We start from the raw sequence: 25,715 nt of genomic DNA, 5'->3' as shown, positions 1-25,715 counted from the left end.
CTCTTAAAAGCAGAACATTAAGTTCACATTTCACAGCCACATTCCTAACCAGCATCAGAAGACAACATTTCACAGCTGCCAGATTCACACATTGAAATGTAAGTGTGCTTTATGATGACGAAGAAAGCCTTTTCTTTGGGAAAGCTACCATATTTAGAGGGAGGGATGTGGGCAGTGCTAGTGGTAGGGATAGGGAGGAATTATCAGGGTGGTTTATTGACAGAACTCTACTCCTAATGTGGTATAAAAACTTTGATTGTGTCTCATAATTGGATACACTCTCTCTCTGTTTATTGAGTGTTAATGATGTTATAAAGCTGCACAGAGAAGGCACAGGAACAGCAAGCAGCTTTGGCAGGAGCACTTGGTAAGCTGGATCAAACAATATGGAGGTATCAATCAAAGCTTTCAATGGTGTGCTGACTCCAGCATATACGTACCTGACTATCTCCAGGGAAAGTTTCACTACTAAATGTCTGATTATCAATATCTGCCTGTTAGGCGTGTGAACCTGCAATCCATCGCTATAACTGTATATGCTCAGTGTTAACAGCAGGGCGAGAAGCAACAAGGATTTTGACCTCCTGCCAGGAACCCCTTTCTCTCAGGGAGTTAGTGTGGCTGAGCAAGTACCTGTCCCTGGTACTCCTCTGAATGTCAGAGATGGGGCATTTCATCCTGGACCAGGTATGGAGGCATGTCAGTGATGTGCTCAGCTAATGATGTTCTTGATTCTAATCTAGAAAAAGTACCCACTGAGGTGAAAATTTCAGAGCCTATGGAAGATACAGGTGAACACTTGTCGGTGTATCCTTTGAGTGTCCATTGGCTTCCTCCTCAGACATGGAGTTGACTGTCTCTTTCAGATGGGTGTCATGTGTGTCTGCCTCAGGGAAAGAGGAGGTTTGTTGGAGAAGGTGTATAAAAGATTGTGCCAATTAAGAATGAGTTAATGTTGCTTATAATGACACATCAGCACAACACAGCTCTAGGAAGCTCTCTGGGTTGGTTACCCACTGAGTTCTTTCAATTTCCAAATGAGTGGTCATGCATTTCTCTGGTCGGATCCACTGTTTCCTCCTTGTAGAGAGTGAAGAGCCAAATCTGGCTGTCAACAGTCAGTTGGGGGCCAATGGATTGAGTATGATATAAGCAGACGAAAGAACAGTCAGTGGTCTTAAAGAAGAAGCACTGGGCAGGTAACACACACATTTGCTTTCTCAGCTGCAAAGAGTCTTGTCTATCCCTTTGAATGTATTGTCTTGCCCTACTGACTGATGACCTGTACCACAGTTGACGCAACCACACTTGCTCTCCAGCATAAAGCTTCAAGAATCTCAAACCTGTTGGAAATTAAAAGGTTTGAGGCTCCTCCATGTCTACTTTCTTGATCTCCATACCTGCCTTACATACATTTACACCAAATCCAAAGACCTTGCCTTTAAGATGTCTGCTTCCTGAAGCAAAAAAGTTGTCTAGGTAAGGTATTGAAGGTCAGATCCCAGTTCATTAACTCTGACCTGAAATTCCATGAACCGTAGGCTTGCATATTTATCATGGATTACGCTGGCAACCAAGAGTTAGAGTCACAGAGTCATAGAGATGTACCGCACTGAAACAGACCCTTCGGTCCAACTTATCCATGCCGACCAGATGTCCCAAGCCGATCTAGTCCCACCTGCCAGCACTCGGCCCATATTCCTCCAAACCCTTCCTATTCATATACCCATCCAGATACTTTTTAAATATTGTAATTGTACCAGCCTCCACCACTTCCTCTGACAGCTCATTCCATACATGCACCACCCTCTGCATGAAAAAGTTGCCCCTTAGGTACCTTTTAAGCTTTTCTTGTCTCACCTTAAACCTATGCCCTCTAGTTCTGGACTCCCCTACCCAAAGGAAAATACTTTGTCTACTTATCCTTTCCATACTCCTCATGATTTTATAAACCTATGTGAGGTCACCCCTCAGCCTCCGGTGCTCCAGGGAAAACAACCCTAGCCTCTCCTTCTAGCTCAAATCCTCCAACCCTGGCAACGCACTTGTAAATCTTTTTTGAACCCTTTCAAGTTTCACAACATCATTCCGATAGTTTTGGTGTTCCCACATAACTCAGCTGAAACACAATCCCTGCTTGTCATCTTTATTTTACCAATACACTTTCTTTTGATTAATGCCTTGGGTCTTGTCTGTAATTGTATTCTTGTTATTTCAGTCAATGTTCCATTTACCCAAATTGAAATTTAGTTTAGATAAGAGAAGAAGAGAGAGAATATTCATAAGCCACTTGGTTACTTGCTTCCCTAAGGTGGCATGGCTTGAAATCTTTTCATTGGCTATGACTGGCTGCTAGGGGAAAGTGAGGACTGCAGATGCTGGAGATCAGAGCTGAAAATGTGTTGCTGGAAAAGCGCAGCAGGTCAGGCAGCATCCAAGGAGCAGGAGAATCGATGTTTCGGGCATGAGCCCTTCTTCAGGATTCCTGAAGAAGGGCTCATGCCCGAAATGTTGATTCTCCCGCTCCTTGGATGCTGCCTGACCTGCTGTGCTTTTCCGGCAACACATTTTCAGCTATGACTGGCTGCAGTGACGTTAGTGAGCCCACTTTCCTCTTCCAGCTTTATCTATCAATTGGTTGGCCAATGTGTGTTCCCTGTAAATTGTAATTTAGGTCGATGTCCCATCATTAGTTCTTTCCCACCTTTTCATAGGCATCAGTGGCACAGACAGTATTTTCTGCCCATTCCTTATTCTCTATGAATTGATTGGCTTAATAAATCGTGTCAGAGGGCAATTGGGGGTGTCAACCACATTGCAATGGGTTGTAAGTTGACATAACCAGACCAGGATGATGAATTTCCTTCCTTAAAAATCATTAGTGCAACGTGCTTTGTTTAAGTGACAATAGATGATAGTTTCATGCTCACCATTTCTGAGAATAACTTTCAATTCCAGGTTTATTAGCTAAGTTAATTTCTGTGAACTGCCATGATGGAATTTGAATCCATGTCTCAGAACCTTAGCCTGAGTGTCTGGTCTAATAGTCTTGGGAGGTTATGACTACAACACCAATGCACTGTTAAAGTTATAAGTTAAGACATTTCCAATAGTTATAATTGTACTTCTTAATAAAGTTATGCTTAGCAGGAGTTCAAAAGGGCAGAATTTGGATGCAAACATAGGAGGTGTAATTTGTAAGTTTGCAGATGACACCAAAATTGGAGGTGTAGTGGACAATGAAGAAGGTTACCTCAGATTACAACAGGATCTTGGTCAGATGGGCCAATGGGCTGAGGAGTGGTAGATGGAGTTTAATTTAGGTAAGTGTGAGGTATTGCATTTTGTAAAAGCAAATCAGAGCAGGACTTGTACAATTAATGGTAAGGTCCTTGGGAATATTGTTGAACAAAAAGACGTTGGAGTGCAGGTTCATAGTTCTTTGAAAGCAGGGTTGCAGAGAGATAGGATAGTGAAGAAGGTGTTTGGTATGCTTTCCTTTATTGGTCAGAACATTTAAGTACAGGAGTTGGTAGTCCATGTTGCAGCTGTGCAGGACATTAGTTAGGCCACTGTTGGAATATTGTGTGCAATTCTGGTTTTCTTCTTATCAGAAGCATGTTGTGAAACTTGAAAAGGTTCAGAAAGATTTGCAAGGATGTTGTCAGGGTTGTAGGTTTTGAGCTATAGGGACAGGTTGAATAGGCTGTTGCTGTTTTCCCTGGAGTGTTGGAGGCTGAGGGGTGATCTTAGAGGTTTATAAAATCATGAGGGGCATGCATAGGGTAAATAGACAAGGTCTTCTGCCTGAGATGGGGGAATCCAGAACTAGAGGGCATAGGTTTAGGATGAGCGGGGAAAGACATAAAAGGGACCTAAGGAACAACATTTTCATGCAGAGTGTGGTGCTGTATGCATGAACTGCCAGAGGAAGTGGTGGAGGCTGGTATAATTACAACATTGTAAAAGGCATTTGGATGGGTATATGAATAGGGAGGATTTAGAGGGATATGGACCAAATGCTGGCAAATGGGACTAGATTAGTTTAGGATATCTGTTTGGCATGGACAAGTTGGACCGAAGATCCTGTTTCCATGTTGTACATCTCTATGACTGTTATGAGCAAGACTAAAGACATAAAGCAATCATTTGCACCATTACAACCTGAAAAAGGTTGTTCTTAATTAGTGAAGCTAATTGCTATGTGTATTTTCAGAAATTGGAGTTAATGTGTGCTTTGTTTATTTATACTTTTCATTCAAATGGAAGGCAGGATTGAGAAGGCAATTTAAGTAAACCTTATTTCAAGCAGGACATATTCAAATTCTTTCATCTCCCTTGTCTCAGGAACAATCCCAACCCTGTATTCCAGCTCAACTCAGGATTCTGGTTCACTAGTAAATTCCAAGTCCTTGTCCATTTGGACATCAAATTATTTAGCAGGAAAGTAATTGCTACTAACCTTACTGTTAAGGTTTATATTTTCTCTGCCCTTCTTTCTTTCAAATATTCCCTTTTGTATTTGTTCTATGGATATTAGGCTACCTCCAGGCACTTTTCAGTTTGAAATACAGTTTCTGTTTTTGAAGATATTTTTGGTTCAATTGCAAAGGTGGCAGTGCTGCAGCTTGACAGGCATGCTGCGGTGGGTTGCTCTGCAGTGAGTAATGAACAGGAGATGCACTGATAATTTACCATAAACTTCTTCACAGAATCCATATTATGTGGAAACAGGTCCTTGGACCCAACAAGTCCATACCGATCTTCCAAAGAGTATCCCACCCAAAACCATTCCCCATTACTCTACATTTACCCCTGACTAATCCACCTAACCTTCACATCCCTGAAATTATGGGCAATTTAGCATGGCTAATTCACCTAACCTGCACATCTTTGGATTATGGGAAGAAACTGGAGCACCCGGAGGAAACCCACGCAGGCACTGGGAGAACTTGCAAACACCACACAGACAGTCGCCCGAGGCTGGAATTGAACTCAGGTCCCTGGCACTGTGAGTGCTAACCACTGAGCTGCCATGCTTATCATTGATGTCAGGCAAAAGTGAGGACTGGAGATTAGAGTAGAGAGTGTGCTGCTGGGAAAGCACAGCAGGGCAGGCAGGATCCGAGGAACAGAAAAATCAATGTTTCGGGCATTAACCCTTCATCAGGAATCCTGATGAAGGATTTATGCCCGAAATGTTGATTCTCCTACGGCTCGGATGCTGTCTGACCAGCTGTACTTTCCCAGCAACACACACTCGACATCATTGATTGCAGCTTGTTTAATCGAACACAGCTCAGTAAGTTTCAGAGTAAGGCTGCACTGCTGCTGGTGAATGATGTACAGCTGCTGATCTGCGTTTGCACACAGTTGCAGTGGACAGTATTGAGTCCTCTTGGACTGAAGTGAACTTTTAATCACCCTAAAATGCTCACTTTTTTTTTAAAACCACCTCTTTATAATTGCGTCTTAGTTAATCCCCACAAAACAAAATGCATTGTCATATAATAGGCTCTGTGAAAAACATGATTGATTTGGTGAATGTTTCTCTGTTGATGGGAGCAATCAGATGCCTTAAGAGTGAGATATTAGTGGCTGTGCTTTGATTCTAGAAAACATAACTAACTGTGTGCTGAATGTTTCACCATAAAAATATTTGGCTTGTTCAAGAGCATTTTCTCAGACCTCTATTTGCTACTCAACTATATCGTGTAGAAAATCCCTTGATAGTGGGATTGCTATTCATGGGTAGGTGTTACAGAGATAATGTTCCTCATTAACATAACCAGCATAAGATTGCAAAACAAAAGCTGTTTCATTGCAACAATTCCACTCTGTGATTCACCAGACACTAAAGACAATTCATGCTCTGCACATCACACTCTGTTATGCTACATTTATACTACACATGTTTGTGGGTGTGAAGAAGTCAAAGCTGCTTCATATCAATGCTAAAAATGAATAAAAATCAGGTGTTGGGGCAAAGATTGCCAACCCTGCTTGACATGTTGTTAGATTTATCATATGAGCATCTCCATTCATTGATCCACCTCACAATCTTGTCATAGTTAGAGTCATAGAAGTGTATAGCATGGAAGTGTATAGCAAGATATCAGAAATTAAACTAGTCACATTTGCCAGCACTTTGCCTAGATCCCTCTAAACGGATGCTATTCATGTACCCAGCCAGATGCCTCTTAAATGTTGTAATTGTACCAGACTCCACCACTTCCTCATTCCATACACTTTTTGTGAAAAAGTTGCCCCTTAGGTCCCTTTTAAATCTTTCCCCTTTCACCCTTTATCTTTACGCTCTAGTTCTGGACTCCCTTACCCTATGCATGGCCTTCATGATTTTATAAACTTCTATAAGGTCACTCCCTCAGCCTCTGACACTCCCGGGAAAACAGTCCCAGTCTATTCAGCCTGTCCCTATAGCTCAAACCCTTCAAACATGGCAACATCCTTTATAATTCTTTTCTGAACCCGTTTAAGTTGACTGAGATGTCTATCTCAATGAGGCTCTGCATAGCTGCATCATTGAATAGACACACGACTTGTCAATTTGATAGTATGTAGATATCAATTATAGAGTCATAGAGATGTATAGCATGGAAACAGTTAACATTTGGAACACCTATTTTATTAGTGCTGTGATTTTCCTCCTGGGATGCTTACAACAATGTAAAATCATAATGACCCTAGGACAATGCCAAAGAGTTTGTAACAAACTTGCGACTGAAGCAAAAGGAAGTGCTGCATTGAATTCAGGGCTGCACTGACAGAATTGCTGCAGTGTGGGTGTGAAGTGAAAGTGTGTTGCACTTATGCCTCAGTTACACTGTATGTGAATTTTAAATGTCACATTCTGAGTATTGAGGGGGAAATGCTTTCTCTCATCGGCATTACTCCAGTACACTAACAAACAACAAGACTATGATTGGGAAGATTATAGTGCACAATCAAACACTCAGTCTCTGGATCTAAAGAGTGCTTTGGTGGGAAGGCCCTTGGATTCAACTCTAAGTAATAGATTTAGACAGACAGCCTATTGATTATCCTGTGCAGCCCTGATATTCAAAGCTCCAGCCTATGATTTGAACAGGCAGCTAAAATCGACAAAGACTGCCCTTTGCTTATACCCCATGATTCACACACGAACAAAAAACTCTCTTCCTCAAAAACACAAAGATATTCAAAGTCTACAAACTTACAGAAAAACTGAGCTACTCAACCTATTTGGGCTGGTCTCTATTGGCATCATTTTCTGCTTCTCTGGCTGAACACACAGGTTGAATCCAGATTTGAGCAATATCACATGGATTCAAAGAGGCAGTCGTGAAATCCAAGTGGCTATCCCAGAGCTTCAAACAGATGGTCAGTGTGTTATACTGCCATCCCTGACATTTGAATAGACTGCAATGGATTTCAAACAGAGATGCCTATTGATCTGAGCAACAGGCGGCTAGTGATTTGAACAGGCAGCCTGAGGTTTAAACAGGGAATTTATGGATTACACTACACAGCCCTGACATTTAAACAGGCAGCCTGGGGATTCAAAGAGATAGCCCTGGGATTCAAAAAGGCTACCAGTGGATCACATTAAGCAGCCTTGAGCAACTCCTGGGATTCAAGCATGCGTTCCTGTCATTTAAACAGACAACTGATGAATTGCATTAGGCAGCTAACACATTTTAATGGGCAGTCCTGAGATTTGAACATGTCATCTCAGAAGTACATTTACACAGCACTGGTAACTGGATAGGTAGGCATCATAATCAAAATGCAGAACACTGATCATAGTACACACCGTTGATATCAAGTAAGTCTCACATGGCTGGTTTAATATTAAAGAGACACTTTCTAGGTTACTGAAGGTTAGACTGAGATTTGGCACTGAGATATCAAGTGTTTTCCATTAAATTTGAAGAGATAACCAATGGATCATATCCTTGAGATTTTGGAAAGAACAGAGAGTGGAGTCAAATGTAAATGGTGCATATGATTTAAAGATCATGAGGGAATTGTTAGGTGTAATATTATTGATAACATAATTTGTCATGGTTTGAAAGAATGAGATGAATTGGAAACAGTTTTTAGATGAAAGAGCTACATTTATTTTATTAAAAACACGTAGATTAAAACAAGTCATATTTTTAAAACAAATGAGTGGCTAAGGGAGACTCGGCAATTGTCCTCTCCTCATGAATGGCTGCTGCTAGGTCTGGAGCAGACAGCAATGTGGATAGACAGCTTGCAGACTATAATATACTACTTAGGGATATGATCACACATCTGTGGGATTCAGCTAGAACAGCCTTAGACTTTGATCAGACAACCTGAGATTTCAATCTGCCTCCCTAGGATTCGAACAGCCTGTGGATTAAACTAATAAGTCTACTAATAAGTCGTCTTTTGAAGAAAGTGATGTTTTTGCTTCTACTAAGTTGGTGATTTTTGCAGGGTTATATTTCCTAGTGAGAAACTCACCCACATGGCTGTTCTTTATACAGGATCAAGATAGTGAGGACATTTGATTATTTCAGGGAATTATGTGAGTCTAATTAACATCCTCACAGGTACTTTCCAACATAGCACTGATCACCAATTAGGAGCTAACTGTAGCAGCTTTAACCAAACTGAAATCTATTAAGTGAGAACAAATCATGATGTAGGATTCTTGTGGCTCTGCAGAATTGTCTCTACCACAGTCCACTTTCAAGTTCCACCTGCCATGGAAATGTGTCATAGGTCACTGTTTAACTGTCCACAAGAACATAAGAACTAGGAGCAGGTGTAGGCCATCATGGCTGATCTTTTCGTGGACTCAGACCCACTTACCCACGCTCTCATTGTATCCCTTAATTCCTTTATTGTTCAAAAAAATCTATCTTAGCTTTAAAAGCTTACTGAAGTAGTGTCAACCACTTAGGCAAGGAATTCCATAGATTTACAACCCTCTGGGTGAAGAAGTTCCTTCTTTATTCAGTCCTAAATCTGCTCCTCCTCATTTTGAGGCAATGCCTTCTTGTCCTCGTCTCACCTGCCAGTGGAAACATCCTCTCTACTTCTATCTTATCTATTCCCTTCATAATTTTTATATCTTTCTATAAGATTCCCCCCTCATTCTTCTGAACTTCAATGAATATAATCCCAGTCTACTCAGTCTTTCCTCATAAGCCAACCCTGTCAACTCCAGAATCAACCTGGTGAACCTCCTCTGCACTCCCTCCAGTGTTGGTACATCCTTTCTCAAGTAAGGAGACCAAAACTACACGCAGTACTCAAGTTATGGTTTCACCAGCTAGCTGTACTGCTGCAACATAACCTCTCTGCTTTTAAACTCAAACCCCCTTAAGAATGAAGGACAATTCCATTAGCCTTCCTAATTACTTGTTGTACCTGCAGACCAACCCTCTGATTCATGCACAAGGACACCCAGGTCCCTCTGCACAGCAGCATGCTGCAACTGTAAGTTTATGTTGAATGGGTGGAGGAAGCAGATTTATCGGTGACTTTTGAGAGGGAATTACAAATCAGATTGACAAGGAAATAACTGTAAAGCAAGGGAATTTAGTTGGATGTCTTGGATGAATTAAATATCTTTCAAAGACAAAGGTACAGAGAGTTGAAAGGCCTTCATCTGTGGTGAATGATCTTACAATTCTAACTTGTAGAAATTAGACCATCCTAATCTGGACCATCCTAACCTTTGGAATTTAAATATAGGGTTTATGATTGCAATACTGTTAAGGTATGAATTAGACACCTTTTTTATGGATGCTTATTACACTTTATCAACTCTGATTTCGCTAGCATCTGCAGTCCTCACTGTCTCATATCTTTTTATGGACTCATAAATCAAATGTGTTATCATTTATATAAAACAAGATAGCCTCTTAAAAAGTTCTCAACAACTGATTCTCTCAACCAGGACAAGACAATTAGTTTTCCCTTTCACAGATATACTGTGCCAGATTTTGAACATGGTGGTGAAGGATTGGTGCTTACCATTTATCTAATTGATGGCTTTGCAATCTTGTTATAAGACATTTCCTTCAATTTAACACATTTTCCATTCCTTGGGGAATTTGTAAAGTCTCTGAATATTGAGGTTATTCAAGAAATTAAATAAGCTCAGAGAGACACACCGTGTCCAAAGTAAGAATTTAAAGCAGGGAATACAAGTAAGTTTTAATTTGAAGATGTACTGAAACTGAAAATAAAATTGAAATATTTAGATAGAACTAAGGGGAAAAAAGATAAAATAAAGTGTACATTTTTTTTTAAAAAGATGTATGTAGTTTTGATCTCAAATTCGTTTTCTTCTAAGGGTATGAAATTTTGAACACGTAAAATTATTTTTCCGGGGCAGAGAGTTTGTTCAGGTAATAATTGTCATGCAAAATTAATTTGAGTATATCTGTCTTAATGGTTACAATTATTTTGTACTTGGCTACAGGTGTGGAGGTATATCAGGTTCATACCAGTGCAGTCATTTCAGTTTTGACACTATCATTGAGAACTACTGAAACAGTACACTTTATGGAGGTGAAGGATATCTGTAGCAGAAACTCCCAGATTTCTGTCTTTAGCTTCCCATTTGTGCACTCTAAAACTGACTGCCAGATGAGGTTTTCCTCTTATAATGGAGAACACTGAGCGTCTTACCATTCTCCTCATCTTATGTAGCATGCTGAATAATAAGTTAAAATGTAGGTGCTGTAATAACCTCCGCTTTGCCAAAAGATCTGCAGGAATCAACATCACAACTATCTAAATTTACCCACTGATTATTATTTATAACACATTAGCAATAGGTATTGCATTTTGCCTGATCTCCTGGCAGTGTACCCAGTAAATTCTGTCAATTGAAATACTTTGATCAACTTGCAGAGTAAGGCAGCCTCATACCATTGTAAAAAGTCAGATACAACATCTTCCATGCAGTAACCAAATAAATATTCCAGTTGATGAACAACATTAAGAGGGTAGCTGTGAAATAATTTGTGTCCAACCCAATTATTTCAGAAGTGACAGAAGAGAGATGAAACAGTGAGAATGAAAGAAGCAGAACTTTTACATTGTCTGTGTAAGTCTATATGGTGAATTGTTAGAAACTAGTCATTAGGGCAGCATTGTGGCTCACGGGTTAGCACAGCTGCCTCACAGCGCCAGGGACCTGGGTTTGATTCTGCCACTGGGTGACTGGCTGCATGAAGTTTGCATGTTCTTTCCATGTCAGTGTGGTTTGGCAGTTTAAAGATGTGCAGTTTAGGTGTATTCCCCATAGTTTCCAGGGATGTGTAGGCTAGATGGAAGCAGGATTACAGGGATGGGGTGGGTCTGTGTGGATGCTCTTTGGAGGGTCTGCTTCCACACTGTAAGGATTCTACATTAGAACGGCACTTATAGTACCACCCAGTTTGTTTCTTATTTAACTGATTGATTTGGTCAGAGATAAAGTTTGTAAAGTCATGTTCAGAGTTTATTCCTGATTCACATACAGGCAGGTAGGAACTTTCTGCACATACAGAAGACTGATTAGTTGTTGTTAAACATTCAAGCATAACAGTTAAACTTGCACACAATTCACTTCATTCTCTCTCTCAAAAATATACAGATATAGGCAACAGTCACTGAGTTAGTTTAATTAGCCTCCTGCTTTTAATTTCAATGGTCCCATCATTTATAATTAGATGCAAGAAGGAAAAGATAATTCAAGTATGATTAATAACTTTTTAAAAAGACCAATACTCATGTCACATCTCAACTAAACTCATTTCTTGATTGGTTCATTATAATACGAGTTGATGTTTAATAATGTTTGACAATTTTTAACCTGTATCAGAGTGAGAATGTTTTGAAGCATCTCAATCCTAAACAGCTAATGCCTTCTTCTGAAACTAGGCTCCTTAATTCTAACTCCCTGAACAAGGAAAGAGCAACAAAATAGATGACAACCATTCTTTGGTTCATTTCTCTGTGTAAAATGGCTTGACCAATCATTGACCAATTGCAAACTAATATGCAAACTCTTTTCAAATGTTTGTAAAAAGTATCTGGAATATTGGTGCTCTCAGCTAATGGAAACTGTTAAATAGCTGTCAAGCAAATGACTGCAGTGGTTTCAGGAGAACTATCAATGTGTCCATGCATTTAGATCTCCTAGTTTTAAAATATTTGAAGAAATCTGTCAGCAGTCCAAAAGGGACTGCTTGTTATTTCACTACTGTTGTTGCCAGAAACTGGAGAGCTATCTGAGGATTAGCACTGCATAACTTCACAACATTCATTATTACTTGTGGATCCACCAGGTCACAGTTGGATTGACAGGTCCAAGTGCTTGTGCACTCTTTAAATACAAGTGCCAATTTTTAGAAGAGGTTAATGGAAGTTAAATGAGGTAGCATGGTGGCTCAGTTGTTAGCATTGCTGCCTCACAGCACTAGAGACATGGGTATGATTCCATCCTTGGGTGGGTGTCTGTATGGAGTTTGCATATTCTCCCTGCATTGGGTTTGTGTGGGATGGTCTTTGGAGGGTTGGTGTGGACTTGATGGGCAGAATAGCCTGTTTTCATGCTGTGGGGATTCCATGATTCTATGAAATATAATGAATGACCTTCTATCAAAGAGGAGTGTTATAACTGGTGAATTCATCTACAAATACTTGAGAGTTTTATTTTCTCTCAGGATGGGTATTCTCAGAATGGTTCTTCCTATTGTGGATATTGGGTGAGTTGGTATTTTAGTTGCAAGGGTGAAGGATGGTAGATGGGAGGGCAAGGGTTGGCATTGCTAGCATAATGATTATAAAGGATTGAGGGGAGGCGTATGTTAAACATAGGTTGGCACAGAAGGTTTGAGGGACCATAAGGGGCAGGTAGATGCAGAGAGTATGAGGGGCTGTGGGATAAGGCAGTAGGTATGAGGTGGCATAAGATGGTGTGGGGAATGAATGGGGTATGAGGTGACATGCATGTGGCATGGCAATTGTATAGGGGGTGCTGAGGGAGTGTGAAGGATGAAATGCAGCTGGAGTGCTGTATTTTGTATGTTTTTGTATCTTTGACAAAGTGATGGTGCATTTCTTAACCCACCTCTGCCTCTGAATTTTTGGTGGGGTTAGCCACTGCAACTACAAGAAAACCTTTGCCCCCCACCCCACCAACCTCGAGTTAACGTTTGAATCTCGAGGTACTGTCTCCTGGGTCATTGTAACAGAGCTGGAAATTGTCCCAGGAGTGAAAACTCAGGCCTTCACCTTGCCACTTGCTGTGCCACTTGCGCTTTTATCATCAACAATCCTGGATACCTTTGTGTTAGATGTTATTCTCTATTGTAAATAGCTGAGGCCCTAGCACTGACTCTTGTAGTACTCCACAGCCAACTGATTTAAAAATGACCTGCTTATCCCGACTATCTGTTTTCTATCCTTTAACCAATACGCAGTTCAAAGATTACCAAACTCCTTGAGCACCTTATGAATAATTACCCTGCTTTGGTTATCACTAAAGTCTGTTGACATGGCAACAATTGTGCATTTGAATACTATTTTTGACAGATTAGACAAGGTAATATATAAATGCAAGTCAAGTCTGAGAGTCAAACTTGTACTAACACAGCCTTTGACAGTTAAGAGTGAGCTCCCAGCAGTTTAACCTTGACACAGCTTATGGGTATTTCATGATGTCTCCCATAATCTGTTTTGGTTTTTCCCAAAGTGACAGCTGCTGAGCTGGGTACCAGTTTTCTTTATAGTCAGGATATTGCAGTGGAGACAGCAATGTTGACACTGAATATATATTTTTGACAACAGTTTAGTATTTTTCTGAGCTCAGCTGACCTTTCTGGTTGAAGAATTTTTAAAATTAGATCGCGTTAATCTGTCTTAAGTCTCACAGAAAAGAAGTTAATCGACTTAGGAGTTAGGTTCCAGGTGGCAAGGCTATTTCTGGAGATTATAGATCAGTTTTGAGGGAAAAAGAATATCTAGTATCCTCCACTGACTCCAGAGCTTAGCGGCATAACATTTCCATCAGAATGCCCAATCAGTATTCCATTGTGGTCATTAACAATTATTATTCTAACAGTTTGAAGTTGTCTGAGATATAATAAGGGGCTCACTGTCTTCCAAGCAGGAATCCTCCAGTTGTAGTCATTTTTTGTGTTTTTCCCTTCCAGCAATATATGAAAAAATGGGTTTAAGAACTGAGTGCAACTTGGTCTGTGTGTGTTAATGGGTGAATATGTGCTATTAGAAGGAGGTATTCTGGTGAATTGAGACATGTGTGTACTAGCCTGGCCTTGAGTTCTAATGTGCATAATGGTCATAGTCAAAGAAGCAAACACCAGTGACTTCTGTATAACAGGGTTACGAGGACTCACTCACTCTGAGTGCTAAAAGCCAGCTTGTTAGCAAACCAATCTTAAAAACAAAGGACAAAACCAACTGAAATTGTCTGTCCAACTATCAATATCCCACTATTTACTCTTCACAAATAACCCAGAGAGACTGATCTGTATTCTTTTAACATTCATCTGTCTTCGGATACTCTTTATATTCCTAATCTGAGTATGCATGTGTATTTATGGAGGTTGCATTATTAATTTTTTTCCCCGACTTTGGAACAGATAAACTCACACTTCTGTTAACTCAAAAAACCTATCCATATACATATTTTAAAAATGCACTGGTAATGCCCTCTTGAAAAAGCCTGAAAAGTTTGCTATTGACTCTGTCTGTCCCTGAGCCAGCCAGCAAGCAACCTTGAATTGTAATGATGATGCCAGGTCAAACTTCACATGTCCCATCTGTCTCCATAGTTCTAACTTCCAACTTCATATCAGTGTCTACATTTACTTCATCATAGCTTAGTTGGTGGAACACACATTTAAACCTTTAATATCTCCAGACTTCGATTCTTCATGGCTCATTCACTGGCCTTTTTAATGAAAGAAAGTTCTGTTTCTTATTTCAATTTATGGCCTGTTAACAAGACTGTGAGAATACACATAAAACTGTTCGAATAGTGCTCTTCCTGAGAATGTATGTAATAAAAACAAGCTGTATCCAATTGTGGCACAAAGTGGACATTCTCAAAAATTACAGGGAAGCTGCAATTAATTTGACTGTATTATTAGGAAAGGTAAAGTTGCTACAATCATACCAGACCATAGGACTACTCTTCCATTACTGTGGGAAGACTTGTGCTGAATTTAACCTCAGGTGAGGGGAAAGGTTGAGAAGGAGTGTCCTTCATGGTAACCTCAGCTGATGTTGGAATTGAACCCACACTTGATAGCATTCAGTATTGCAAACCAGCTATCAGGCCATCTAAGTTGACCCCCTTACATTGGTAAAGAAATGAATAGAACATGACTAATTGGGTGAATCTAGTAGGCTGTCCAAGAGATGTTCAAGAACCTTAAGAAAAGCATAAAATCAAAAGTTCAATATTTGTTTTTGACCTCATATTTTTGGCTTTTCAAGTAGATATTTGCCCTTTATTGAATATGCAGTGGTGGCGATTGTGTACCACAATTTAGAGTTTACTGCCTATAAAAGAGGATCCTTCAATATTAATTGACAGTAGCAGAGCAGAATATATTTGCAATTATGACTAGTTTCAATTTGTAGAGCAGTCACAGATAATCATAAAAGATGGATTCTGAGAATTCATCAATAATGATAGTTGTGAATGGTGGATACAAATTTTGGACCAACAGGAAAATGAGGGAAAACACAAGTTCAGAAATGAAGAGACCGGGGAGAAACAACTTGCATGAGAAATATTGTACTGTCATTGGAAAGAAAACAAATTGAAGAAACAACTTTTCCAATATGCTTTCATATTAGGAAACAATTTTCCTTGTTAATGCTAAGCTTTTGCAGGAGCTCTGTGAGAGTAAGTTACTGTAACAACTAAATATTTGACTGTAAAAGTGGATTATCACAAGTGTCTCTCCCATTCTTGATGTTGGTTCTGAGACCATTCCGATGCTGCCAGTTCAGGTACATCTTTGGTCTTTCATCATTACCGAATCTAGATTAGAGTGGTGCTGGAAAAGCACAGCAGTTCAGGCAGCATCCGAGGAGCAGTAAAATCGACGTTTCAGGCAAAAGCCCTTCATCAGGAAGACAGGCAGAGAACCTGAAGGGTGGAGAGGTAAGTGAGAGGAGGGTGGGATGGGGAGAAAGTAGCATAGAGTACAATAGGTGAGTCGGGGAGGGGATAAAGGTGATAGGTCGGGGGGAGGATGGAGTGGATAGGTGGAAAAGAAGATAGGAAGGTAGGACAAGTCATGGGGACAGTGCTGAGCTGCAAGTTTGGAACTGGGTTGAGGTGGGGGAAGGTGAAATGAGGAAACTGTTGAAGTCCACATTGATGCCCTGGGGTTGAAGTGTTCCGAGGTGAAAGATGAGGTGTTCTTCCTCCAGGCGTCTGGTGGTGAGGGAGCGGCGGTGAAGGAGGCCCAGGACCTCCATGTCCTTGGCAGAGTGGGAGGGGGAGTTGAAATGTTGGGCCACAGGGCGGTGTGGTTGATTGGTGCGGGTGTCCTGGAGATGTTCCCTAAAGCGCTCAGCTAGGAGGCGTCCAGTCTCCCAAATATAGAGGAGATTGCATCAGGAGCAACGGATACAATAAATGATATTGGTGGATGTGCAGGTAAAACTTTGGATGTGGAAGGCTCCTTTAGGGCCTTGGATGGAGGTGAGGGAGGAGGTGTGGGTGCAGGTTTTGCAATTCCTGCGGGGGCAGGGGAAGTTGCCCGGATGAGAGTGTGGGTTGTAGGGGGGCGTGGACCTGACCAGGTAGTCACGGAGGGAACGGTCTTTGCGGAAGGTAAAAGGGGTGGGAAGGGAAATATATCCCTGGTGGTGGGGTCTGTTTGGAGGTGGCGGAAATGTCGGCCCGTGATTTGGTTTAAGCGAAGGTTGGTAGGGTGAAAGGTGAGCACCAGGGGCGTTCTGTCCTTGTTACGGTTGGAGGGCTGGGGTCTGAGGGCGGAGGTGCGGGATGTGGATGAGATGTGTTGGAGGGCATCTTTAACCACGTGGGAAGGGAAATTGCGGTCTCTAAAGAAGGTGGCCATCTGGTGTGTTCTGTATTGGAACTGGTCCTCCTGGGAGCAGTTACGGCGGAGGAATTGATGATTCCCACCGATTCCCACAACTATCTGGATTACCTCTTCCCACCCTACCTCCTGCAAAAATGCCATCCCGTATTCCCAATTCCCCCACCTCCGCTGTACCTGCTCCCAGGAGGACCAGTTCCAACACACAACACACCAGATGGCCACCTTCTTTAGAGACCGCAATTTCCCTTCCCACGTGGTTAAAGATGCCCTCCAACGCATCTCGTCCACATCCCGCACCTCCGCCCTCAGACCCCAGCCCTCCAACCGTAACAAGGACAGAACGCCCCTGGTGCTCACCTTCCACCCTACCAACCTTCACATAAACCAAATCATCCGCCGACATTTCCGCCACCTCCAAACAGACCCCACCACCAGGGATATATTTCCCTCCCCACACCTTTCCGCCTTCCACGAAGACCGTTCCCTCCGTGACTACCTGGTCAGGTCCACACCCCCTCCCTACAACCCACCCTCCCATCCTGGCACCTTCCCCTGCCACCGCAGGAATTGCAAAACCTGCACCCACACCTCCTCCCTCACCTCCATCCAAGGCCCTAAAGGAGCCTTCCACATCCATAAAAGTTTTACCTGCACATCCACTAGTATCATTTATTGTATCCGTTGCTCCTGATGTGGTCTCCTCTACATTGGGGAGACTGGACGCTTCCCAGCAGAGCGCTTTAGGGAACATCTCTGGGACACCCACACCAATCAACCACACTGCCCTGTGGCCCAACATTTCAACTCTCCCTCCCACTCTGCAGAGGACACGGAGGTCCTGGGCTTCCTTCACCTCCGCTCCTTCACCACCAGACGCCTGGAGGAAGAACGCCTCATCTTACGCCTCGGAACACTTCAACCCCAGGGCATCAGTGTGGACTTCAACAGTTTCCTCACTTTCCTCTTCCCCCACCTCACCCTAGTTCCAAACTTGCAGCTCAGCACTATCCCCATGACTTGTCCTACCTGCCTATCTTCTTTTCCACCTATCCACACCCCCCCGCCCATGACCTATCACCTTCATCCCCTCCCCCACTCACCTATTGTACTCTATGCTACTTTCTCCCCATCCCACCCTCCTCTCACTTACCTCTCCACCCTTCAGGCTCTCCTCCTGTCTTCCTGATGAAGGGCTTTTGCCTGAAACGTCGATTTTACTGCTCCTCGGATGCTGCTGAACTGCGCTTTTCCAGCACCACTCTAATCTAGACTCTGGTTTCCAGCATCTACAGTCCTTGTTTTTACCATCATTACCGAATCCACTTCTTCTACCTTTTGTAACCTAGGTGACCCCGGTTCCCATGTTTCTACTAGCTACGAGTCAACTGGTTGACTGATTAAAGAAACTTTGCTTTGAGCTGTAAGGTTCTTCTGTTCCTCACTCAGTTACTGTTGTAATTTCTATTTTGCTGCTTCAAACATTGCTATTTTATCTTTAATATTTTCTGCTTAGAATTTTATAGGTTGGATGAGGAAAGAGAACCTGCTGAGGGAATATGAGTAGCTTGGGACCAAATTAAAAAGCAGAACCAAAAAGTTTAAAAAAATTTTTTTGGATTACCACCTGAGCCATGAGTTAATTGGCATAGGGTCAACAAGATTAAAGAGGTCAATGTGTGGCTCAAAAATTGATGTGGGAGTAACAGGTTCAAATTCATGGAATATTTGCACTAATATTGGGGAAGGAGGGAGCTCTTCCAGTGGAACAGGTTCCACTTGAAACATGCTGGAACAAGAGTCTTGGTGAATTGCTATGGATAGGTCTTTAAATTAAATAGAGGGTGAGTGAGGTTAAGTTCCGAGGAAAATTAAGAAGAAAGCTAAAGGGGGTGTTGGGATGGAGAGTTCAGCAGTGGGTTTTCTATTTTACAGTTTCCAGGACAAGAAATAGGACAGAGAGTATGGAAAGTGTAAGATATATAACCTCAGGCAGAGCAGATAAGGGGGCAATTGTGAGAAGGGGGTGTAGTCAACACAGCACTGAGGATGTTGTGTTTAAATGCACACCACACATGAAACAAGGTAAAAGAGCTTGCAGTGCAGCATGAAATTGGCAGATACCATACAATATTGTAGGCATCATAGAAACATGGCTGCAAGGGATCAGGGCTGACAACTAAATATATAAGGATACATGAAAAGGATGGGCAGAGGGGGGTGGGGTTGGCTTGTTAGTAAGAAATAAAACTGATAGCAAATAAAATTGATAGCAAGAAGTGATATAGGGTCAGAAGGTGTAGAATGTGTGTGGGTAGAGTTCAGGAACTGCAGAGGATAAAGACCCTGATGGGAGTTATGTACAGGCCTCCTGGCTACAGTCAGGATGTTTTTTTTTAGATTACTTACAGTGTGGAAACAGGCCCTTCGGCCCAACAAGTCCACACCGACCCGCCGAAGCGCAACCCACCCATACCCCTACATTTACCCCTTTACCTAACACTACGGGCAATTTAGCATGGCCAATTCACCTGACTTGCACATCTTTGGAATGTGGGAGGAAACCGGAGCCCCCGGAGGAAACCCACGCAGACACGGGGAGAACGTGCAAACTCCACACAGTCAGTCGCCTGAGTCGGGAAGTGAACCCGGGTCTCTGGCGCTGCGAGGCAGCAGTGCTAACCACTGTGCCACCGTGCCGCCCACGGTGGGGAAGAAAATAAATCTGGAGGTAGAAAAGGCATACAAGGTACAATTACAATAATCATGAGGATTTCAATATGCAGGTAGACTGGGAATATCAAGTTGGTAGCAGATCCCAAGAAAAAAAAATTGTGGAATGTCTGAAATATTTTGGGGGAGCAGTTTGTGGTAGAGCCCTTTAGGGAACAGATATTTTTGGATTTGGTGATGTTTTATGAGGCAGACTTGATTAAGGACCCAAAGTGAAGGAACCCTTTTGGGGGCAGTGACCAAAATATGATAGAATTCACCATGCGGTTTGAGAGAAAGAAGCTGGAGTCAGATGTAATGGTATTACAATGGAGTAAAGATCATTACAAAGGCATGAGGGAGGAGCTTGGACAGAGTTGATTAGAAGGGGAGTCTAAGAGGGAAGATGGTGGAGCAACAATGGCAGGAGTTTGTGGGGTAATTCAGGAGGCACACCTGAAATTCATCCCAAGGAAGGAAAAAACATACTAAAAGCAGAACAAGGTAACCATGGCTGATGAGAAATCAGGGACAGCATAAAAGCAAAAGAGAAAGCATGATATGTAATGAAAATTAGTGAGAAGCTAAAAGATTGGGAAACCTTTTTAAAAAAAAAACAGAGGGTAACTATAAAAGCAATAAGGTAGGAGGGGGAGAAGATGAAATATGAGGGCAAACTCGATAGTAATATGAAAGAAGTGCAAGAGTTGTTTTGGTTTCTAAAAGTTGATGGAGGCAAGAGTGGACATTGGACCAATGGGAAATTAGGTGGGAGTAGTGATGGGAAACAAAGAAGTGATGGAGGAACTCAATAGCAACTTTGCTTCAGTTTTTATGATAGAAGACACCAGCTGTATACTAGATCTTTAAGACGGTCAGGGGGCAGAGGAAAGTTTGAACTTTTATGCTGGAACAGCACAGCAGGTCAGGCAGCATCCAGGGAACAGGAGATTCGACGTTTCGGGCACAGGCCCTTCTTCAGGAATTGAAGAAGGGCCTGTGCCCGAAACGTCGAATCTCCTGTTCCCTGGATGCTGCCTGACCTGCTGTGCTGTTCCAGCAATAAAGTTTCAACTTTGATCTCCAGCATCTGCAGACCTCACTTTCTCCGCAGAGGAAAGTTTAGTAGCTGGGGAAGCTGAAAAGTCTGAAGGTGGATAAGTCACCCAGAATGATGGACAGAATTCTGAAGGAGGTAGGTGAGCAGATTGCAGAGGCATTAGTGGTGATCTTTCATGAATGACTGGAGTGAGGGAGGATTCCAGAGGACTGGGAAATAGCTATTGTAACACCCCTGTTTATGAAGGGAAAGAAGCAGAAGACAGGAAACTATAGGTTGGTTATTCTGACTCTTTGGTTGTTAGAGTCCACTATTAAGGATGAATTTGTTGTGTACTTGGAAGTGCACGGTAAAATAGAGCTGAGTCAGCACTGCTTCAATAAGGGTAGGTCATGTCTGACAAATCTATTTGGAATCCTTGTGGAGATAATGAGCAAGTTAGAGAAAGGAGAACCAGAGGATGTGATCTACTTGGATTTCCAGAAGGCCTTTGACAAGATGCTACACATGAGGCCATTAAACAAGATAAAAGCCTGTGGTGTTAGGGGTAAGGTAGTGGCATAGATAGAGGACTGATTGGCTCGCAAAGACAGCGAGTGGAGATAAAGAGGTCTTTTTCTGGGTGGCTTCCAGTGATTAGTGGATCTCAACAAGGTTCAGTTTTGGGACTACAACTGTTTATGTTATACATTAACAATCCAGTTGAAGGACCTGAGGGCATTGGTACCAAGTTTGCAAATGACACAAAGGTAAGTGGAAGGACGGGTAGTGTTGAGGAAGCAGAGAGGCTGTAGAAGGACTTGGAGAGTGGATAGAGAAGTGGCAGATGACTTACAGCGTGAGATTTACACTTCGATAGGAAGAATCGAGGCATAGACTGACTTCTAAATGGTTAAAGACAGTGGAAATCCTCAGCACAAAAGTGGTTAGGTGTCCTATTTCTACATTCTCTTAAATTTACCACATAGGTTCAGACGCAGGTAGGAGGGCAGATGCAATGTTTGTAATAATTTCAAGAGGGCTAGAATACAAGAACATAGATGAACTTCTGAGGTTGTATAAGGCCTCTGGTCTGACTGCATTTGGAATATTGTGAACAGTTTTGGGCCCCGTATCTAAGGAAGGATGTGTTGGACTTAGTGGGGGTCCAGGGAAGGGTTACAAGAATGATCCGGGGTGAAGGGCTTGTCATCTGAGGAACAGTTGAGAATTCTGGGTTTGTACTCGATGGAGTTTAGAAGGATTAGGATGGACCTGATCAAAACTTTCAGACTATTGAAAAGCCTCGATAGAGTGGGCATGGAGAAAATGTTTCCACTTAAGAGAGACTAGGACTTGCTGGCAGAACCTTAGAGTGAAAGGGTGACTGGAGAAATTTCTTCAGCTAGATGGTTAATCTGTGGAACCCAATGCTGCAGAAGGCAGTGGAGGCCAAGTCATTGAGGGTATTTAAGTCAGAGATAGATAGGTTCTTGATTAGTAAGGGGATCAAAGGTTACAGGGAGAAGCCAGCAGAATGGGGTTGAGATACATATCAGCCATGATTGAATGGCAGAGCAGACCTGATGGCCTAATTCTGCTCCTATATCGTATGGTCTTACCCTTGCAATTGCCCTCAATGTGCAACAAAATTCTTAGAATAGATAACAGAAAGATACAATGAGTATGGGTTGACAATCTCTTTCATATGAAACAACTTCTTCCATCTGACAAACATTAGTTGTTTCATTTGGCAGGGAAGGTCGAAGATGATGAGATCAGAGATTGAAAAGATGCTTGGTACATGCTATATTCATCATAAATTCTGTTTTTTGCAATATATTATACCTATTTACACTGTGCACATTGTCAAAGCAATAGATAAGTGTGCTTTTGAACTGATAACATCCCATCTGTTCCCTTTACAGAACCAGGGGATCATAGCGATTGATCATAAACTCCTAAAGAGTGGCACATGTGGGCACCAGCTTGACTTGCAATAGGTTTCAGCAAAAATGCAGAAAAAAGAATGATAGAACATGGTTAGATATAAAGCACTGCTGAAGAAGAAAGACCTGTGGCAGTGTATGAATGATGGCCATTTATTACAAGGTAGATATTCAATATGCCAAATTGCATGAGAATTTAGGGCATAGTGGATCTACTATTGGAACATGGGATTTAAGTCGAACAGTCATTTGCCTCCATGACAGCAGAAGATAGTATGGTTAAATTGGATTGTCCTCATCGTCAAAAGGTGTTGTGCTGGAAAAGCATAGCTGGTCAGGCCACATCTGAGTAGAAGGACAGTCAATGTTTCAAGCATAAACTCTTCATCAGGAATGTTAGGGTAGGAGCAAGGGTGCTGAGAGATAAATGGGAGGAAGGGGTTGGAGCTGGGGTTACGGTAGCTGGGAATTCAATAGGTAGATGAAGTTGGGGCTAATGGCGATAGGTCAGAGTGGAGGGTCAAGCGGATAGGTGGGAAGGAAGATCGACAGGTAGGACAGTTCGAGGGTGGTGCGGAGTTGGAGGGTTGGATCTGGGATAAGGTGGAGGGGGAAGATGAGGAACCTGATGAAATCAACTTTGATTCTGTGTGGTTGGAGCGTTCCAAGGTGGAAGATGAGGTGCTCTTCCTCCAGTCGTCAGGTGGTTAGGATTTGGCAGTGGAGGAGGCCAAGGACTTGCATGTCCTTGGCAGGCTGGGAGGGGGAGTTGAAGTGTTCGGCCACAGGTTGGTGGGGCTGTTTGGTGTATGTCTCCTGGAGATTTTCTCTGAAAAGTTCCGCAAGTTGGCACCCTGCCTCCCCAGTGTAGAGGAGATCACATCAAGAGCAATGGACACAGTAGATAAGATGTTTGGATATGCAGGAAAATCTCTGCTGAATGCAAAGGATCCTTTTGGGGCCTTGGATGGAGGTTAGGGGGCAGATGTCAGCATAGGTTTTACACCTCTTGTGGTGGCAAGGGAAGATGCTGGGAGTGGAGGGTGGGTTGGTGGGCATGTGGACATAATGCGGGACATGTGGAGGGAATGGTCTCTGTAGAATGCTGATAGGTGTGAGGAGGGAGGTGGTAGGGTCTGACTGTAGGTGGTGGAAATGGCGGAGGATGATGTATTGTATCAAGTGTTTGGTGGGTGGAAGTGAAGACCAGAGGGGGTTCGATCCTTGTTGTGGTTGGAGGGGTGGAGTTCAAGGGCGGAGATGCAGGAAGTGGAGGAGATGCGCTGGAGTCATCATGTCCTCATTGTGCATATGGAAATGGCACTGGTGGCTAACTGAGATCGATGTCATACAGGCATAAGTACTGTACACACTTCTCCCACAGGTGTTATAGTGCCTTTGAGGTTCAACTCCAGTTTGTAGTTACAGCTGACTTGCACTTGCTTGTGAAACAGGTACTAGTAATTAATGAGGCATGACTGGGGAGGTACATTGTGCAAACTCACAGGGCCTCACAATGAAAACTTTTCAAAGAGCTTAACAGACCTTGGACTCAGCCAAACAAAGAGAGATTCAGCCCAGTGACTGTCATACCAACATAAGTGTCCAGCAACTTACAAAGAGTTAACCGTTGTAAAGTTTTACAAGCTCTGTCGATATGCAAAGAATCTCTTTTTTGGGGCTAACAGAATGATAAGCAGTCCAGGAAAGGCTTAGTTGTATCACAGTCCAACTAAAAAATACATAACCAAATTAAATTGGTTATATTTGCATTTTGTACATGGAAACATAATATTATTTCATTTAATTCTTTTTTATTAATTCTTAATTCAATTTTCTTAATTTAAATCTTAATTTATTTTACTTTTTATTCACTCATGCGATGTGAGCATCACTGGCTGGGTCAGCATTTATTGTCTATCCCTAGTTGTTATTGAGGAGATAGTGATGAGCTACCTCTTGAAACATTGTCATCCATTTGGTGTAGGTAGGCTCTCAGTGCCACGAGTGAATGAGTTCCAGGATTTTTCTCTCGTGACGTTGAAGGAATAGCAATTATTTCCTAGTCAGGATGGTGAGTGGCTTAGAGAGAAACTTGCAGGCAGTCGTTCCCATTTTACCCAGACATGGCAGATGGTGGGGAAATATTGATGCTCTCTTTTGCATAGAAGGAGCTGGATGTCTTATTGGACCAAGTGATGCTGACACATGATTTCCTCCACCCCTTGTCCTTCTAGATGGTAGTAATTGTGGGTTTGCTGCTTAAGAAGCCTCAGTGAATTTCTGCAGTGCATCTTGTAGATGCCACTATTGAGCATCAGTGGTAGAGGGAATGGATGCTTGTGGATGGGGAGCCAGTCAAGTGGGCTGCTTTGTCCTAGATGGTGTCAAGCTTCTTGAACTTTATTGGAGATGTAACATCCAGACAAGTAGAGAATATTCCATCACACTCTTGACTTGTGGCTTGTAGGTGGTGGACTGCTTTGGCGAGTCAGAAGTGAGCTATTCACTGCAGTATTCCTAGCCTCTGTCCAACTCTTGAAATCACAGTAAAATCATAGAATCCCTACATGTGGAAACTGGCCCTTCAGCCCAACAAGTCCACACCAACCCTCTAAAGAGTAACCCACCCAGACCAATTCCCCATAAACTATATTTACCCTTGACTAATGCATCTAGCCTACACATTCCTGGACACTATTGGCAATTTAGCATGGACAATTCACTTAACCTGCCCAGCTTTGGATTGTGGGAGGAAACCAGAGCACCCTGGAGTAAACCCACACAGACACAGAGAATGTGCAAACTCCAAACACAGACAGTCGCCCGAGATTGGAATTGAATTCAGTTCCCTGATGTTATGAAGCAGCAGTGCTAACCACTGAGCCACAGTGCCACCCAAACAGCTAACCCAGTATTGTAAGCCAGTAT

General features: G+C 42.4%; 1 protein-coding gene across 1 annotated transcript in view; it reads left to right on the top strand.

Moving 5' to 3' along the window:
• Positions 1-322: 322 nt before the first annotated feature.
• LOC148147970 (uncharacterized) overlaps positions 323-25,715 on the top strand; it is a 38,423-nt gene continuing 13,030 nt past the window's right edge. The window contains exon 1 of the mRNA XM_087993979.1: positions 323-367. The gene's annotated coding sequence lies outside the window, so the exon portion shown is untranslated. The remainder of the gene's footprint in view (positions 368-25,715) is intronic.

Source organism: Chiloscyllium plagiosum, unplaced genomic scaffold, assembly GCF_037043375.1.
Source record: "Chiloscyllium plagiosum isolate Xiang-an unplaced genomic scaffold, Cpla_swu_hap1 HiC_scaffold_14, whole genome shotgun sequence".
Taxonomy (NCBI): domain Eukaryota; kingdom Metazoa; phylum Chordata; class Chondrichthyes; order Orectolobiformes; family Hemiscylliidae; genus Chiloscyllium; species Chiloscyllium plagiosum.
This window is presented reverse-complemented; position numbering and strand designations above follow the sequence as displayed.